The following is a 20,953-nucleotide window of genomic DNA, read 5'->3' as shown; positions in this document are numbered from 1 at the left end:
ATCGCAATATGACCTAAACATCCATCAAATGGACGTAAAAAAATGCTTATTTGAATGCCCCAATAGACTGAAATTTATATTACCCCTCCAGAGAGATTTATAATGAAAAATAGCGTGTGGCAACTTAACAAGTCATTATATGGTCTAAAGCAGAGTGCTCAGTGTTGGAATACAGTATTTCATGATTATATTATTAAACAACAATTTAGACAATGCGCTGTAGACCCCTGTTTATATACCCAACACAAAGACTATAAACTATTGATTTTGGTTTTGTGGGTCGATGATATTTTAATCGCATCAAATTGTGACATAATGTTAACTGATATTATGAACAACTTAAATAAAAGATTCAAAATGACCAATCTTGGCAAAATATCCTGGTTTCTGGGGATAGAATTTACTCAAAGAAAAGGACTTGTTACGATGAATCAATCGAGATACATCGACAAAATACTATTAAAATTTGGAATGGGAGAGTGCAAGAAACGCTCTACACCGGTCGAAAATGATATTAATAAAAATATAGACACAGAATCTGAAATAATAAATGACAAACAATACAGCGAAATATAATTCTTGCAAGAGGTGGGGTGTCACTTTTTGCATCCAGATTTTTGCAAGTCGTGCACACCTAGCAAACTTAATGTCTAAAAACATTTTTTTGAATGGTCATGATGTTGTGAGTCATTGTGGTCAAAAGCGTTTGCCAATAAAGTTTTTTCCCTCTTTTGCGTTTCAGGTTCGAGCTTGCCTACTGCAGCTAATTTTTTTTCTACACCACTCCATGCTAGTAAAAATATAAAATAGAAGTTAAGTGTGTGTAACATCTTTATATTAATATCTATTTATCTCAATCTATCTTTCTCTTTTTCCCCACTTTCCTCCACACCCGCTCTCCCACTTCTGCCCAACTCGTTTTTTTTTCTCTTATTTTAATATATTGAAAATAATAATGCAAGTCATTTGCCTGAGCTTTCAGTTTTAAAGTTATTGCTCCTGGGCAACACCAAGTTTCTTCCACACTAACTTCCTTAAAAAGAAAAATCTATATCTGGTTTAATTTATTCCTGGACAATGCCAATTTTCATATTTTTTTATTTCCTTTCATAATATAATGAAACTTGTATTTATTTTAGTGAATTTTCAGACAATAGTTTTTTTGTCTCCCCATTCTCCATTAAATTTTTTTAAATTCACCTTCACTCCAAACAAGTCTTGGACGTAAGGGGTTACTATTTAGACCATGCCTAGAAAAGATGAACAAGATGTTGGTTTGCGGTACATTTAAACTTCTGCGTATTAGTACAGTCAGAGAAGCAGATAACAGGAAGGGAAACCAAACTCTAGCTATTCAAGAGAAGAAACTGAGAGTAGAAAGCTTTTTGGCATTTAGGAACCTCAACAGTGAAGGGGTGTGATTTTGTTGCTAAGCGGGTTTGTCGGGGATATGTACGTTCATCACAAGTACATCATAATGAAATCTATATTTGTTTTAATTTATTCCCGGGCAATGCTAAGTTTTTTATTTTCCTCCTCTTAATATAATGAAAACTTTATTTTAGTGCATTTTCAGATAACTCTGAGTTTCTTGCCTTTCCATTCCCCATTAAACATATACTACAGTAAAAATGCACGTCTGTATTGATGTACGCACCTGTTCTATCTAGGATATTGAGCACCGACTCGCAAACAATGCAGAATACTTTTTCTGGAATATAATAGTATAACAAAATACAGTGAAAAATCTTTCTAACTTGTGTTGCCTGCGAATGGTAGTGAATGCTCTTATTGTAGCTGTTCCAATTCATGTTCCCTGTGAACGTTAAGTCAGGGACTTTGGACACTACTTTCAGGCAACATATTATTAGTCACGACAATCTGTGATTCAGAAGATTTTTTTAGTTGTTAAAGGAAAGAAGCTTAGTCTTAGTAGCATTAAATGTTGCCAAACATTTAGATCCCCACCCATTCAACTACAGACTGAAGGTCTTGTGCCACTATAATGTTTCAGCCATTGCCATAGATATGTGTTCATTCATTTTCTCCTCGTATCTGTTATAGAGCGTAGTGTCATCAACAAATATATCCATCTCAGAAACAATTTTATTACGGAGGTCATTTATGAATATGAGGAATAATAAAGGTCCAAGTATTGACTCCTGTGGCACACCAACATTTACAATGTGCTGTTTTCACTTATGACCATTAAGGACAACATGGATTGTTCTCTTGTCAGAGAAGGATTTGATTATATCAAGTCTTTGTCGAGTAATGCCATATGATTTAATTTTCATGAGAAGTTCTTCATACCAGACCTTGTCAAAAGCTTTAGATATGTCTAGGGCTACTACTCTAGCCTCTCTTGCCGTATGGAGTGTGTGGTATATACGTTCAGAGAATAGTTAGGATATCTGCAGTAGAACGAACTTACCTAAATCCATAATGTTGGTCAGAAAGAAGTTTATTATCTAGTGCTTGATTAACTACTCAAAGATTTTGGTGAATAGAGGAAGGAAGCTAATGGGGTGATAATTGAGTGGGTCAGTTCTTTCGCAAGAATTCTTGAAAATTGGTATCACAGAAGCAATTTTCCAACAGTTAGGGAAGCAAAATTTAGGAAAGCATTTGTTAAAAAGTTTAAAGAGAATTGGGGCAAGTTCAGCGGAGTTATCAAGCTCTTTAAAAATACTTAAGGATGCGCACTGTCTGGGAAATAAAAACTAAAAGGATGTCAACTAAAGTTTATGCAATGTTCACAACTTCCACTCGTTCGAACACTATTGTCTAATGTCTGCGCCCGAATTTAGTGTTGATTAGTTATTAATTCCCTTCATTCTTGTCGTAAAAAAGGTCACTATAAAGTAGGTGGTCATGGATGTTAAATTAATATAGAAAAGTGATCTTCCACTTTTTTAAACTATAATTTCTTCATATCTTGGAAACTACTTGTTTCCTGGAATGTTAAATGTTATTTTTGTTTTCAGCACTCTCAAAAACCTATAATAGTGATAATTTTACAGGATTTTTTAAGGGTGGAAAGATACTGCACCTTTACCAATGTTTCAATTATAGTCATTTGTTTTCCTAGTTTTGCATATGAATTACAAAATATCTGATATTTCCCCAAAACCTGGAGCCCTGATGGAGAGGAGACTAAAACTTGCTGCTATGGTTTCAAATGATCTGAAATAACAAGGGGAGACTTGATTCCAAATATTTCTCATATGTTATACCCCCCCCCCTCTTTGGTTTTCATGCATAAAGTAAATTTCACAATGTATATGCTGGTGCTACCAGATCAGGCTGCCCTGTGGCTTCCTGAGACGAAATGCACCTACATTGACGTTTTTTTTTGTTTTCTGATCTTTTTTGTAAAACTTAATTATGTTCTGCAAAACCAAAAACAAAAACAACAGCCTATTTCCCCCCCCCCCCTTTTATTTTATTTTTTCCTACCTTACTCCCGGTCCTGGATATGACCTTAAACTACATCCGATGGTGAGGTCCGGCTTACGGGCTTGGGGAGTGTGGAGCCACCTCTTAATTGCCATTGCTCCCAGGTCCACCCTGACCCGGAGTGGTAGTACCTGTTAGGGTCCAAACTATGGGTTAAATAGAAACAGATTTTAAAAAGGAAAAGAAACAACAAAAAAAGAAAGAAAAAGAAAACAAATATATTCTATTAAATTATCTATTTATTTATTTATTTTTTTGCCCTGTCGGTAGGGCATGAGAACAAACCGACTGCCCCCCTGCAGAGGGTAAAAATCCCTCGATGGGGCAACCAGTTAGCCGTGGGTTGCTACCCGTAAAGTCTTAGGACGTGATCCTGGTGATTGAGCGAACCTAAACAAGGATACATAGAAGTTTAGGCACCGCAACACATTACTTTGGCCCTTACTTCGATTAGACGGGCGGTCGGAGAGGCCCGATCCGACCAATCGGCCAGTCACGCCAAGCCCCACCATATATTGCCCATTCCAAAAACTCACTACTAATACAACACATCCCCCCTCTCCCACAAATAACCCTACTCCCTAATATATGATGGAAAGCGGTGGCTGAGGGTCAATCGATTAGGTGTGAATATCGATGACGAGGCTGTAAACTCCTCAGGATTGCTACAGATCCCATAGCAATATCAAGAGAGAACAGATAATCATTATGATACCACCAAAGTCGGTTATATCATCATTGTATCCCTGTAGAGGCTGGGCGAATGGGTTTCCCCCCAGGCTCTTCCCAAATAGGACTCCGAGGTGGGTGGGGAACAAAGATGACGAAAAAAGAAAACAAAATATATGGCTTATTCCTCCCAAAAACCACCCAACCACAACCCACTCTGATGTCTCTGACATCAGTAGCTCTGACGAAGAGACGATAAAACCAAGGAACTCAACATTCGTAGTAATAGAATCAATGGAGGAAACTCCTTTGAGCAAACTATCACCTTTTAAAATTGAAAAAAATCTTAAAACTCTAAAACCAAAGTCTATTAAAAAACAATTTAACGGCAGCCTACTAATAGAAACCCATAACGAAGAACAAACTAAAGAAATATTGAAACTAAAATTATTTGAAAACATCAAAGTCAAATGCTACAGACATCCAACCCTAAATACCTGCAAAGGAGTAGTGAAAAGCCACGAACTTGCACTTTGTCCCTTGGAGGAAATCAGGACAAACTTACAGAAACAGAATGTGTTAGATGTTCGCAGAGTTCAAATTAAAAAAAACAGTGAGAAAATCGATACCAATACATATATACTAACTTTTGATTCCCTCACCATACCCAAAGAAGTGAAAGTCGGATATATGAAAATAAATGTAGAAATTTATATTCCAAACCCCCTCCAATGCTTCAAGTGCCAGAAGTTTGGACACCATCAAGATCGGTGCACACGATTACCAGTGTGTGGAAGATGTGGAGAAAGTGGCCCACACATTGACTGCAGAAAAGATTTCAAGTGTGCCAACTGCCTGGGAAACCATGGCGCTGGCTCTAGATATTGCGAAATATGGAAAAGAGAAAAAGAAGTGACCAAACTAAAACATATAAAGAATATATCCTACCCAGAGGCCAGGAAAATCATCGAAACTAAAACATATGCAGATGCAACAAAAAAAACTAATCCAATCAACAATCAAAATGGTCATATACATGTAACGGATACAACTGACAAGAAAATTGATGTCCTAAGCAAACTAATAAAGGAAATGAAAGAACTATTAGAAGAAATGAGGAAAATGAATAGTGCAATGTCTGCAACCAATCCAAGGATAATATTAAGTAAAGACACTACTGAACCACAAAAAGAAACAAAACCACAAACCATTTCTACAAAAACAACCGAACAACCATCAAACACATCACAAGCCAGAAAAGAATAAAAATTCCCCCCAGACAAAAAAAAAAAAAAAAAAAAACAGGAAAAGAAAGATCCCGATCTATATCTCGAACAGGGACTCCGACAGAAAATAGATTTGAGGGATTGGAGACGATGGAAGTTGAACACAATTCCAAATGATGAACAAAATATTACAATATAATATCAGAGGGATAAAAGCAAACCAAAATGAACTCACATTATTAATAACAAATATGAGCCCAGCACTTGTCTGTCTACAGGAGACCTTTCTGAAAGAAAATAATACCATCAACATAAAACACTACACATCTTACAACTACATAAATAAAGATACGGACAGAGCTTCTGGAGGCACATCAATACTTGTGAAGAATGAAGTCCCTCAAAGACAAATAAATATAAACACAAACTTGCAAGCAATTGCAGTTTCAGTGACTCTACATAGAACTATAACACTTTGCTCAATATACATCCCTCCAAAAGATACAATCAACGAAACTGAGATAACTCAATTAATAAAACAACTCCCTAAACCCTTTTTTCTACTAGGAGATCTCAACAGTCACAATGTAATATGGGGAAGTAAAGAAACAAATAAAAAAGGAAAAGAAATAGAAAACATAATAAATAAAAATAATCTATGCCTCCTTAATAATCAAAACTACACCTATATATACCCAGCAACAGGTACTTTCACCGCCATTGACCTTATCTTATGTGATCCTTCCATATATATGGACTATGACTGGAAAGTACACAATGACACCTGTGGGAGTGATCATTTCCCAATCATCCTGGAAAGTCTAAGTACTAGCACTGAACAAAAAACACCCAAATGGAACCTACATAAAGCGGATTGGGAAGACTTCCATGAACAGTGCAAAAACCAATTAATTATCGAAAAGAATGATGAAGATAACCATTTGAACTACTTCATTAAAACACTCACAAACATAGCAAATAATACCATACCGAAAACAACCAAAACCAACAATCACAACAAACCTTGGTTCACAAAAGAATGCAGAAAAGCCATCAGAGCTCGACGAGCTGCCTTGAGAAAATTCGAAAAGTATCCAACAAGCGAAAATCTGGATTTCTTCAAAAACAACAGAGCAAAAGCCAGACGAATCATAAAGGAAGCCAAAAGAACAACTTGGAGAAATTATATATCCAAAATTAATGTGAATATCAAGGCGAAAACAGTTTGGAACATGATGAGGAAAATAGAAGGAAAGTGTAGTAGTACACCAATATCCCACATCTCTAAAGGCAACAAAATATACACCGATCAAAAAGACATTTCCAATAACCTGGCAGATAATTTATCAAAAATTTCATCATGTGACAGACAAACAGAGAAATTCAAAAAGATTAGAGAAAAGGAAGAGAAAAAGAAAATTCTATTTAAATCACAAAATACTGAAAAATACAACCAACCTCTTACCTTGCCTGAATTAAAAGAATCGCTAACCAAATCCCATGACACAGCTACAGGGCCCGATGAAATTCCATATGAAATCCTCAAAAAACTTCCAGAAACCTCAATGAAATACCTACTTGAAATTTTCAATATTATATGGTCCAGTGGAAACGTACCCGAGACCTGGAAAGAGGCCACAATAATACCAATCCCCAAATCTGAAAACTCAAACATCCAATCCCAATCAAGTAACGTCTCAGATCCATTGAATTTCAGGCCAATAGCTCTAACAAGCTGCATTTGTAAGACCATGGAAAGTATTATAAACAAAAGACTAATCTGGTTCCTGGAAACAGAGAATCTTATTACAGAATTTCAAACAGGATTCAGGAAAAACCGAAGTTCAATAGACCACATAGTCAGACTTGAAACCTTCATCAGAGAAGCCTTTGTAAGGAAGGAACATTTAACAGCAGTGTTTTTTGACATGGAAAAAGCCTACGATACTGTGTGGAAGTACGGTGTTACAAAGGATCTGAAGGCGCTTGGACTAAAAGGCAGAATGCCAATTTTTATTGAAAATTTTTTAAAAAATAGACGGTTCAGAATAAAGGTTGGCACAGCTCTCTCGGACTTGAAAGAACAAGAGAATGGAGTACCTCAAGGGAGTATACTGTCAGTGACCCTGTTCAGTATCCGAATTAACAACATTGTAAAAAAACCTTAACCCTGGGGTAGATTGCTCCCTATATGTGGATGACTTCCTAATATGCTGTAGATCTAGATATATATCTATAATAGAAAGGAAGCTTCAATTGTGCTTAAACAAAGTAATGAGATGGACGGAAGAGAATGGATTTAGATTCTCCAAAAGAAAAACGAAATGCATGCATTTCTGCAAACTAAAGAACATGCATAATGATCCTGTCCTAACCATGGAAGGAATGCCCATACCCGTTACTGACCAGTACAAATTCTTAGGGATTTTATTTGACAAAAAGTTAACATTCATCCCACACATAAACTATCTGAAAAAAAAATGTAACAAAGCTGTAAATCTTTTGAGAGTGGTAGCACATACCGATTGGGGTGCAGACAGGGAAACACTCCTTAAACTTTACAGAGCACTAGTCCGCTCAAAGCTAGACTACGGTTGTTTCATATATGGATCAACCCGAACATCATATATAAAAAGCCTAGACCCTATTCACCATACTGGGCTAAGATTGGCCCTAGGAGCATACAGAACTTCCCCCGTGAACAGTCTATACACGGAAGCACACGAACCCCCACTAGATCTAAGGCGAGAAAAGTTAGCCCTTCAATATTTACTGAAACTGAAGTCTTGCCCAAACAACCCTGCATACCAATGTACCTTCTATCCTAAATATGAAGAACTCTTTAACATGAGAAGAAAAACTATCAAAACGTTCGGGCTCCGAATGAAGGAAAGCATTGAAGAATCGAAAATTCCAATCTCCAGCATTCACAACTTCATACTGCCTAAAACACCCCCATGGACCATGAAACAAGTTGAAATAAAACTCAACCTAAACAAAAAGTCCAAATCTACCACAAACCCTATTGAATACCACGACGAACTTCAACATTTAAAATTACAATATTTAGACTACACCTTTATCTACACAGACGGGTCTAAAAGCAACAATCACACTGGATGTGCAGCAACGTACCATAAAACCACAATGAAGAGAAATCTTCAAAATGAAGCATCTATATTCACTGCAGAGACTATAGCTATCGATCTAGCACTCAACATAATTTCAGAGGAAACCACCAAAAACTTCATCATTCTCACAGATTCTCTATCAGTCCTATTATCTATACAAAATCAAAAACAAGAAAATCCACTAACAACAAAATTAATAGAAAAAATCAATATCCTTTCAACTACTAAAAACATTATTCTTGTCTGGATCCCCAGCCATGTGGGGATCAAAGGCAATGACAGGGCAGATACAGCTGCAAAAAAATCTTCTCCCCTTCCAACTGACAATTTTAAGATTCCACATACTGACCTTAGACCCCAGATAAAAGCATACATACAGGAAAAATGGCAACTGCGGTGGAGTCAGCAAGAGGGCAACAAATTATACTCAATCAAACCTGAACTTAAGGAACGATGTCCGGACATCAAGAGATCACGCCGAGAAGATGTGATACTGACTCGGCTGCGCATAGGGCACACCAACTTTACTCATTCTTATATACTAAATGGAGAATCGGCGCCAGAGTGCATCCCATGCCAGGAGACACTCACAGTAAAACATATCCTAGTTGGGTGTGATTACCTTGCCCCAACTAGAAAATTATATTATACAGAAAGCAATATGGAAGACCTTTTTGAAAAGGTCAACTCAGCAAATATTCTAGCATACCTAAGGAAAGTAAATTTATATAAGAAAATTTAAGGAAATTTAAAGTCACCCAAATATACACATCCATGTATAAATACAACATTTAATTTCTTAGTTCAATTTTATAAAAAAAGGGAGGAAAGGCTGAAAAAGTCATTCCCCTCCTCCCAATAAAAAAAGTTAAAAAAAAAAAAAAAAAAAAAAAGGACTCCGGCATTAAATGACCACATAGGTTGATATGCCGTAAAACCAATCAATCAATCAATCAACAATGTATATGGATTATTTTATACTGGAGATATTCATAATCGTACCGTTTCCAAAAGAGGGGAGATATAACATATGAGAAATATTTGGAATCAAGTCTACCTTTGCTGTTCATAGCAGCAAGCTTTAGTCTCCCCTTCATCAAGGCCAGGGGAAATATATATATGAAGCCTCTGGTATATAACTGCCCCCCCCCCAATGATTAATGCCTGGGAGGATGATTTTGTTACTATAGAACAAATACTACACTACCCCTACTCTGAATTGAGTATTGAAAGTAACACATTAGTCTGAAATAGTAAACTGAATTAAGCATTAATAAAATATTGTTTTGGATTCAGGCATGCATAACAAATCTCCATTAGAAATAGATATATAGGTTACTTTTACTGAATAAGATAAAGTATGTAGAATATAGAATATACTTTCATTTCGCTAAAACATAAAGTCTTAAGCTTTTTAGAAGAGTATAATTTATCCAGTTCTAACATTAGTTTTTATTTATTTATTTTTTTTTTTTTATTCAATTTTCACCCCAAACAAGGCACAGTGCCACTTTGAAGCAGGGGGCTACTATTAGGGACTTAATTAGCGGGGTTATTATGAAGGGAGAAGAGTAGAAAGATGTTTGTTAACATTACACTTGAACTTCTGCATATCATTGCAGTTGGGAAAGCAGAATCCCGGGAGGGAGTTCCAAAGACCCACAGTTCTGGGGAAGAAACTATTGGAGTAAAAGGCTTTCTTGCACCTAGGGATCTCTACTGTAAAGGGATGAGACTTAGTAGTTTGTCGGGGGTAGTTACGTCGGGGAGGTACAAGTGTTTGCAGTTCGTCAGAGCATTCACCATTAAAGTATTTGTAGAACAGGCAGAGAGATGCAACATCTCATCAATGGGACAGAGGTTGAAGCCTAGATGACAGTTCAGGACTCTCTTTTGAACCCTGTCCAGGAGCGAGAGACAAGCAGCAGATGCACCAGCCCAGATGTGACAACAGTACTCCATACATTGGCGAATGGTTGCCTTATAGAGGTATAGGATACTGTCAGGTGTAAGTAGTTTTCTAGCACGGTAGAGGGAGCCAACCTTCCTTGCAGCAGCCTTGGCAATGCTCTCAATGTATCTATTCCAATTCATATTCCCTGTAAACGTTAGGCCGAGGAGTTTAAAAGAAGTACTTTCAGGCAATGTGTTCTTGGCCATTGCTATTGGTGGTAGAGAAGGTTTCCTGTAGTTATTGAAGGAAACAAGCTTAGTCTTGGCAGCATTGAATGTGACCAACCATTTTTGTCCCCATTCCACTATGGATTGGGGGTCATCCTCTAGTGTTTCTGCCATTTCCTTGGATATGTGTTCATTTGTTTTCCCCTCATATCTGTTATAGAGAGTGGTGTCATCGGCAAATATACCCATCTCCGAAACAATTTTATCCGGGAGATCGTTTATGAATATCAGGAATAATAGAGGTCCAAGGATAGACCCCTGAGGTACTCCTGCATTTATGTCATATTGTTTGGATGTACGTCCGTCGAGGACAACTTTGATTTTTCTATTACTTAAGAAGGATTTAATTACATTATGAATTCTTCCAGTGATTCCATATGATCTAATTTTCCTTAGAAGACCATCGTACCATACCCTGTCAAAAGCCTTAGATATATCAAGGGCCACCGCCCTACCCTCCCCTGTTTTATCCAATGAACGGTATATACGTTCAGAAACTACAGTTAAGATATCTGCTGTTGAACGGGCTTGCCTGAATCCATATTGTTTGTCAGTTAGAAGTTTAGCAGCTGTTAGGTGCTGGAGTAGGGCTTGATTAACTAAGGATTCAAATATTTTGGCGAAAAGCGGGAGGAGGCTAATGGGGTGATAATTTAGTGGGTCAGTTCTTTCACCAGAGTTCTTGAAGACTGGTACCACAGAGGCGGTTTTCCAGCAGTCGGGAAAACAAGATTCGTTAAGGCATTTATTGTAAAGTTTGGACAGAACTGGAGCAACCTCGGCAGAGCATTTTTTTAATAGCACAGCCGGGATGAGATCTGGTCCACATGCTTTTGAGGTGTCTAGGTTTTTTATAATAGCATGTACCTGAGAAGGGGTGATTTTCAAATCGTCAAGTGTGGCGTCTGTTCGCAGAGGAAAATCAGGGAGTGAGTGGTGTACCGAGTTCAGTGTGGAGTTTGAGGCAAACCGACTGGCAAGCAGATTAGCCTTGTCAGTTGCCGTGCAAGCAACCTCATGATTGTTTGTTAGTGGGGGAATAGTTGACTGTCCATTATTAACTACGCTGTTGTAGATTTTCCAAAATCCCGGGTTCCTAATTTCTGTGCTTCGATGCGCTTTCTGGTGGTTTCAGAGTAATCTGTTTTAGCTGTCTCTATCACTCTCTTACAATTATTTCTAGCTTCTATAAACTTATGTTTATTTGAGCTGGACTTATGTCAGTTGAATCTGCGGAACGCATGCTGCCTTTGACAAATGGCAGCTGCACAAGCAGAAGTAAACCATTGGGGGGAGTGGGGCTTGCTATAGAATTTCCGTGCGGGAACATGTGCTTCAATAGCAGTTTTGAACCATTCAGTTGTCTCATTTGCACACTGTTCTGCTGGAAGAGTAAAGATATTTTACCATGGGGCATCTCTGATGAGCTCCCTGATGGCTTCCCAATCAGCCTTTTTGTAATACCTCGTTGTTTTGAGTAGTGGGTCTTCAGTTTTAGGATGAGAATTTAGGCTGATTTCTACCATTATCACAGCGTGATCAGCATTCCCGAGTAGGCTGTGGGCATTTTTTGTACAGTCATTGGGAACCGTTGTCAGAAAGAGATCAAGAAGTGAGGCATATTGATCGTGCTGGTCTGGGGAATGTGTCGGAAATGTAACCAACTGAGATAGGGAATGGGATATAGAGAAACTGTGTTGCGCTACCAGCTACGTCTGTGTGATTAGAGAATCCTAGCCAGTTACTGTGGTGGACATTAGTTGTTTTTTTTTTAGTATAAATAGAAATATATTTTTAAAGAAAATTTTATAATATAGAAAATAAAATCATACTTTCCAACTTAAACGGTTTTTTTTAATGAAATGGATTGTTATCCAATGTGATTTAAATGATGTCCGATTGCACACAATGTAATGCATAGAAACTGTGCGAAATGGGAGGGGACCTATTTTATTCTTTTTGCTCACTAGGTGTTCTCGTATTAGTAATTAACCGTGATTGCTCTCAATGGCACCAACAGGTCACATAATAAACGTGCTGACATCTTCCCAGGATTGTCTGGGAGTCATTTTACCCTTTTTTGGGGTGGGGGTAAATTTAATTACTACTGTATAGTTTGATCATTTAAATTATTAACTGAGCCAAATTATTGCCCTGTAAATAACTTTCAACCTTTTAAAGAAATTACTTTCTATTCAACAGTTTAAATGCTTCCAAATTCCTTTTCTATTAACAAAAGATTATACTGAAATGCATTCTAGTAGATTTAATTTCATAATTTTAAAAAAATTTTCTTTTCTGCTATTATATTTTCTATTTTAAGTAATCTATTGTTGGCTTTGAAAATAAATTTGATGGGTGATTATCGGTTGACATGAAAACCACACATGAAGTTGTCACATAATTTTATTACCGATCTCATGATCAGGACGTCTGTTTTTTCTTTGGATTGAATTTTTTTTTTTTTTTTTAAGAAAAGACTGATTTTTGGCGAATTCCTAGAGCTTTATATCCTAGCTTTATCATTTTTTTTTTTTTTTTTTTTTTTTTTATTCAATTTTCACCCCAAACAAGGCACAGTGCCACTTTGAAGCAGGGGGCTACTATTAGGGAATTAATTAGCGGGGTTATTATGAAGGGAGAAGAGTAGAAAGATGTTTGTTAACATTACACTTGAACTTCTGCATATCATTGCAGTTGGGAAAGCAGAATCCCGGAAGGGAGTTCCAAAGACCCGCAGTTCTGGGGAAGAAACTATTGGAGTAAAAGGCTTTCTTGCACCTAGGGATCTCCACTGTAAAGGGATGAGACTTAGTAGCTTGTCGGGTTTGTCGGGGGTAGTTACGTCGGGGAGGTACAAGTGTTTGCAGTTCGTCAGAGCATTCACCATTAAAGTATTTGTAGAACAGGCAGAGGGATGCAACATCTCGTCGATGGGACAGAGGTTGAAGCCTAGATGACAGTTCAGGACCTATCAGGTTTGCGACTCTCTTTTGAACCCTGTCCAGGAGCGAGAGACAAGCAGCAGATGCACCAGCCCAGATGTGACAACAGTACTCCATACATGGGCGAATGGTTGCCTTATAGAGGTATAGGATACTGGCAGGCGTAAGTAGTTTTCTAGCACGGTAGAGGGAGCCAACCTTCCTTGCAGCAGCCTTGGCAATGCTCTCAATGTATCTATTCCAGTTCATATTCCCTGTAAACGTTAGGCCGAGGAGTTTAAAAGAAGTACTTTCAGGCAATGTGTTCTTGGCCATTGCTATTGGTGGTAGAGAAGGTTTCTTGTAGTTATTGAAGGAAACAAGCTTAGTCTTAGCAGCATTGAATGAGACCAACCATTTTTGTCCCCATTCCACTACGGATTGGAGGTCATCCTCTAGTGTTTCTGCCATTTCCTTGGATATGTGTTCATTTGTTTTCCCCTCATATCTGTTATAGAGAGTGGTGTCATCGGCAAATATACCCATCTCCGAAACAATATTATCAGGGAGGTCGTTTATGAATATCAGGAACAATAGAGGTCCAAGGATAGACCCCTGAGGCACTCCCGCATTTATGTCATATTGTTTGGATGTACGTCCGTCGAGGACAACTTTGATTTTTCTATTACTTAAGAAGGATTTAATTACGTTATGAATTCTTCCAGTGATTCCATATGATCTAATTTTCCTTAGAAGACCATCGTGCCATACCCTGTCAAAAGCCTTAGATATATCAAGGGCCACCGCTCTACCCTCCCCTGTTTTATCCAATGAACGGTATATACGTTCAGAAACTACAGTTAAGATATCTGCTGTTGAACGGGCTTGCCTGAATCCATATTGTTTGTCAGTCAAGAGTTTAGCAGCTGTTAGGTGCTGGACTAGGGCTTTATTAACTAAGGACTCAAATATTTTGGCGAAAAGCGGGAGGAGGCTAATGGGGCGATAATTTAGTGGGTCAGTTCTTTCACCAGAATTCTTGAAGACTGGTACCACAGAGGCGGTTTTCCATTTGATTCAATTTGGAGGGGGGGGTATGCTTTACCCAATCCATCTTGATTTGAGCTTTTTTTTCCCCTGTCAATGGCCACTCAAATCCCTACATTATTCTAAGGGTGTCAATAAGAACCCCCTTCAATCTCTTCTTTAATAGTTAAACCTAAAAGAATCTAATCTGTATAATTAGGATTAAGTATTTTATTAATTTACTCACTAATAGTGTTATTTTGAATATTATGGCAATAAGGAATATAAGTTGCACTTTTTTTTTTATAATGAAAAATTAAAAAAAAATCTTTTTTAATAGCACATTTACAATAGTTATAGAAAGCATAAGTTTTTATATAGTTGTGGTTGTTGGGTTTTATTGAATGTCAACCTTTGTTGGGACATGTTAAGCTGGAACTTCATGTAGGCTTTGTATAGAAATGGTTTTGACTGCTAAAATTTACAAAATTGCAATTCGTAGTATTCCTACAAGTTTGCCCCCCACCTTTTTTATATTGATGGTTCACCACCTATTAAGGCCCAGAAACCACTCGAGGATAAGAAATCATCAGTTGTGCTATGGTCACCACCACAAAGGAATTGGAAACAGTGGATAAAGCTGGAAGGAGATTACTAAAGAGTAATGTATTATCTAAGAGGTTCCAAAAATATTTGCTTAAATTCAATTTGAAGACGACCCCGTTGCAGTCAGTTGAGAAGCAGACTCTTATCGTCTTCCATAAATGGAATGTTGTGTTTAGTTCTTAGTACTGAGAGAGAAAGGAAAGTGTTTTGCTTTGGTTGTAGTTAGACAAGTTCTTTCTGTGAATGCTTATTTGGTAGTGAGGCTGTAATGATACAATAGATGTTTTTTTAAACAATTTTGTTTTCTCGACAGTATTTGTTTGGGTGTGGTTTTGAAAAGCCAATTTAGTCTAGCTTACAAAAACAGTTGAGCATATTCTATTGGCATTTCCTGGTAGAGGTACATCAGACAAATTAAGTTAATAATTTGATGAAATGCTTGAGAAAAGTGATGATTGCATTTGTGTAATTATAATATTTCATATTTTAACTGTATCTAACTTGAATTGCTTGAGATTCAGTAAAACCGTTTTGGGTTTTAATTTTTATTTGCACTTTTTCTTTTTTAAATTATACAAAAAAAATTTATTTGTAAGAGAATAGGAATTTAAAAAACAAACAAACTGTAGCAGTGTATGTTATTATGGTGACGATAGCATAGTATAACAAGAAGTAATAAATGAAGACTGGCTTATCAGAATCAAATTTTGATGTGTCAACTGAAAATGCTATTTAGGTCCAACTTTTAAAATCTTGCAGGATAACTTTATATCCTTGATACAAATGTTAATGTTTCCTATTTATATGATTTGGATCATTCAGACTTTTTATTTTTAGTATTCTCACAATGTTTTGACTCATGTAACCTCTGACCTTCTTCAGGTGCATTTTAACAATGGCTCTTATTGGTGAACTAGCCTGGGTGCCCAGGTGTTTGGAAGTGTTTGTTGAGCAAAAAAAAAAAAAAAGTGGTAGTAGGCAGGCAGGCTCGAAAAAGGAGGAAAAGAATGTGAAAAAAAAACGTGACGTCTTTGTGATTGTGGCCATCGCCAAACCGGAAGTGACATAGGTTTAAATTAAGGCTAGAAAATCCGAAAGAGGCGATGACTTTCAAAAATATCAGCAAAAAAAAAAACGACCCCCCCCCTCCTTGTAGAAAAGTACCCAGTTAAAGGTGAAGGAATTAATGCTTTTTGCCAATTTTTCAATATTTGTCGTCTGAAGGGTGTTTGGAGGTGTGTGTGTGGTTTTGGGTAAATCAAAACTCCGGAGAGGGGGGGGGGGTTAAAATAAATAAAAAAAAGTTTTGATAGGGTAAGTATGAGGATCGAACCCGAACCCTTGAGGCAAAGTTGGAAATTAAAGTGTGAAAGAAAAATGTGTGACGTTAACTACTGGGCCACCGCGACATACAACGAAAATATGTTTGAATTTATTTATCTAAGTATTAAAAACAGAATTGACATGTGGCCGCAATAAAAGTTAAGTCTGCTACTTCTATTTGACCTCATTAATGAGGTCAAATAGAAGTAGCAGACTTAACTTTTTCTGCAGGGCATTTTGGATTTGTTTACCCAACTTTGACTGTTTTTTTTTCCCAAGATGTTGGGGAGGGGGAAACCAGCTCCCCATTGTCCAGATTGAATAGCAATTGTCTGATATATGGAGTTTGCGCCCCACATTGATCTAAGCTGATTGCTTCTGGACTTTTCCCGGCACGATGCCAAGAACAGTGTTAGTTCTGAATTAGTTTCGCTTTTTATACGAAAAAGCCGAATCAACACATGAGAAGCCAAAATAGCAATAATTTTGTAAAAGTCGCTGTAAGTAAATCTAGACGCTACGAGCTTTCCCAAATCGTAGATATTATTATCTAGGGTGTATATAAACAGTTCTAAGCGATAGTACCCCCCCCCCTCCAGGAGATGGTGGAAAAATGTTTGTTCTTTCTTCCAACAAACCATGATCATTAGAATTCAGAATGTGAGATGTTTTTATGAAATGGAAAGAGTGTTGAGTTATTTGTATATAATGTTTCTAGATTTTTATATGAGGGTTGATATGCCTGAAGAAGGTCAGAGGTTACATTGGACGGAACATTTTGAGAATAATCTCCGAAATGAGAATAGTATTTTAAATAACACATTATCAATTCTGCTTATATAAAAAAATTCAGAAACTTTCACATTAAGTTTTTCGATTTGGATTGATAATTATATAAGTACAACACTCTTTCTATGACTGATAAAAATGTAAGATTTTACAAAACATTCTTTTCCATTATTCCAGTTATACTTAGCATTTTAGAACTAATTTTTTTTTCTTTAATTTGAAATTATTCCTTATTATGCAGTTAATAATTTCAATATTTTATCTTTTTAAAAGAAAACCAAATTTTCATAGATAATTTTAGCCCGCTTGAATAGCATTGATTTTATAATTGTAAGCTTGTTTTTTTTTGGGGGGGGGGTATTCCTTTGTTGCGTTTCATAACTGCTGAGGCTAATAATAAATCAGTCCATTATTAAATTGAAAGCAAGTTTTTTTTTTGTTTTCAGTCATTATTATAAAAAGGTTGCTGTGTTTCTTAGGAACGTATATGAATAATTTTCGTGCCTTTCAGTTCTATGAAGAATTAAATTTTAATGAATATGAAATGCAGGGAACTGTAAACTTATTGCATGTTTCACTGGCGAGTAAGGAGAGTGAGTTTGCAAGAGATTTCAAGTCATGTTTTGGAAGTCGGACTCATAAGAATTCTAGGAATTGATCTGATTTTTTTTTATTTGCTGAAGAAGCAACTCTCTTGGAAGTCTGAATCAGATCTTTTGGAATCCTAAGAGTCGATCAGGTGTTATACTTTTGACTCCGCAACCTTTGTTTCAACTAGCTTATCATGCCTGCTTTAATGAGGCAATAAATGAAGAGGGAATAATTTTCCAAATAAAAGCTGAACTTGTTCCTTATTAAAAAAAAAAAAATGCGTATTATTGTAAAGGTCATTGCCTCCAATTCTACAGATTCTACATTTTTAGCTGATTACATATGAACATCCTGAAAAATGATCTCCAAACTTAAAGTGGAAGATAATAAAATCCCTTATTTTAGAGCAATTACCCAAAATATTTTTGAGGGGCTGGATATACATGCCGGTTCGATAGTCCACATCAATAACTTCAACATCACTTTACAAGTAAATATATAAAACTATAATTTGGGAGAGTTTGTTTCCCAAAACAAGGAAGTGTTATGGTTTTATTATAGCACTAGCGTGACCTGTGGAAATTCCACAGCGGCATTTTTCATATGTAATAAATTCTTGGATATGGTATTATGTTAATAATTTTTCATCATTTGTAACTTGCCATTTTGCACACCTTACTAAAATAATAACTTTGATATATTGTATAGGTTGATTATTTCATTACAAACACACACATCAATTAACTCACATTTCATCATTTTTCATTCTTGAATATGTTACTAATTTCGACAATATATTTTTTTATATATTTAAGGAACATTATCGCCCAACCTTACTAAAATAATAACTTTGATATATTTGCTGGGATGCTTATTTCATTTCAAACAAACCAATCAATAAACCTCCATTTCATCATTTTTCATAATTCTTGGATATGTTACTAATTTCGACAATTTTTCATAATTTGTACCAACATTACCCCTCCCCCTCCCCCCCTCCTTAATAAGATAGTAACTTTGATATATTGTCTGGGCTTATTCTTTCATTACAAACACACTAATGTATGAAATCACATTTCATCATTTTTCTTAATTATTGGATATGTTACTTATATTTCGACAATCATTTTTCATAATTTTAACCCACATTTTCGCACCTCCCCCTTTACTAAATAATAACTTTGATTTATTGTCTAGACTGATTATTTCATTACAAACACACAAATCAATTAACTCACATTTCATCATTTTTTATAATTATTGGATATGTTACTAATTTTGACAATCATTTTTCATAAGTTAAACACACCTCATCCCCCCCCCCTCACCCTTACTAAAATAATAACTTTGATATATTGTCTGGGTTGATTTTTTTCATTACAACACACTAATCAATTAAGTAACCCACATTTCATCATTTTTCATAATTCTTGGATATGTTACTAATTTCGGCAATAATTTTTTATCATTTAAACCGACGCCATCACCCCTCCCCCTTACTAAAATAATAACTTTGATATATTGTCTGGTCTGATTAGTTCATTGCTAACGCATTATTGCATTAAATCACATATCATTTTTCATAATTCTGTGATGTGTTACTAATTTCGACAATCATTTTTCATGATTAAAACCATTCTTATTGCCCTCTCTTACTAACATAATAACTTTGAACTGATTATTTTATTATAAACACACCAATCAATAAACTCGCTTTTCATTATTTTTCATAATTCTTGGATATGTTACTAATTTTGACCATAAATTTTTGTAATTAAAACCATCTCTATCGCCCTCTCTTACTAAAATAACTTTTCTATATTGTCTGGGCTGATTATTTCATTACAAACACACCATTTAATCAACTAACATTTCATCATTTTTCGTAATTCTTGGATATGTTACTAATTTCGATAATTCTTTTTCATAATTTTTATTGATGTATTGTCTGGGCTGATTATTTTATTATAAACACACTGATCAGTTAACTCACATTTCACCATTTTTCGTTATTCTTAGATACCTTACTAATTTCAACAATATTTTTTATAATGTAAACCATCCTCATCGCCCTCTCTTACTAAAACATAACTTTGATATATTGTCTGGTCCGATTATTTCATAACTTTTCATAATTCTCGGATATGGTACTAATTTCGACAATCACTTTTATATTTTTTGCTCACATTAATAACCCCACACTATTAAAATAATAACTTTGATATATTTTCTGGGCTGGATATTTCATTTCAAACACACTAATCAATTAACTCGCATTTCGTCATTTTTCATAATTCTTGCATATGTTACTAATTTCGACAATCATTTTTCATCATTTAAACCCACATCATCGCCCCCCCCCCTTACTAAAATAATAACTTTGATACATAGTCTGGTCTGATTATTTCATTCCAAACACACTAATTTATTAAATCACATATTTTTCATAATTCTTGGATATGTTACTAATTTCGGCAATAATTTCTAATAAATTTAACACACCTTATAGTCTTCTCCTTACTAAAATAATAACTTTGATATATTTGCTGGGCTGCTTATTTCATTACAAACACATCAATCAAATAACTCACATTTCATCATTTATCATAATTCTTGGATATGTTACTAATTTCGGCAATCATTTTTTATAATTAAAAACCCACATTATGCCCCCTTCCTACTAATATAAGAACTTTGATATATTGTCTGGGCTTATTTCATTACAAAAACACCAATCAAATAACTCACATTTCATCAGTTTTCATAATTCTTGGATATGTTACTAATTTCGACAATTTTTATAACTTAAACCCACTATGTCACTCCCCCTTACTTAAATAATAACTTTGATATATTGCCTGGGATGATTATTTAATTACAAACACATCAATCAATTCCAGGTATTCTTATAGTATATATGTTCCACCTATCTTATCCAATCCCAGGTGACGCCGCATATTCTGCTAGTATATATTTTTCACCTATCTAATTCGATCCTGGGCGACACTGGGTATTCTGCTACTATGTT

The 20,953-nt window shown here is 35.8% G+C and overlaps 1 protein-coding gene across 1 annotated transcript in view; it reads left to right on the top strand.

Annotated features, from left to right (window-relative positions):
• Nucleotides 1-20,953, top strand: part of LOC145294121 (mRNA turnover protein 4 homolog) — a 212,197-nt gene that overhangs the window by 14,356 nt on the left and 176,888 nt on the right. The window lies entirely within an intron of this gene.

Source organism: Euprymna scolopes, chromosome 15 (assembly GCF_053919585.1).
Source record: "Euprymna scolopes isolate OS-2025 chromosome 15, ASM5391958v1, whole genome shotgun sequence".
NCBI lineage: Eukaryota > Metazoa > Mollusca > Cephalopoda > Sepiida > Sepiolidae > Euprymna > Euprymna scolopes.
Note: the sequence above shows the minus strand (reverse complement) of the source record. Positions and strands in the feature narration are given on the sequence as shown.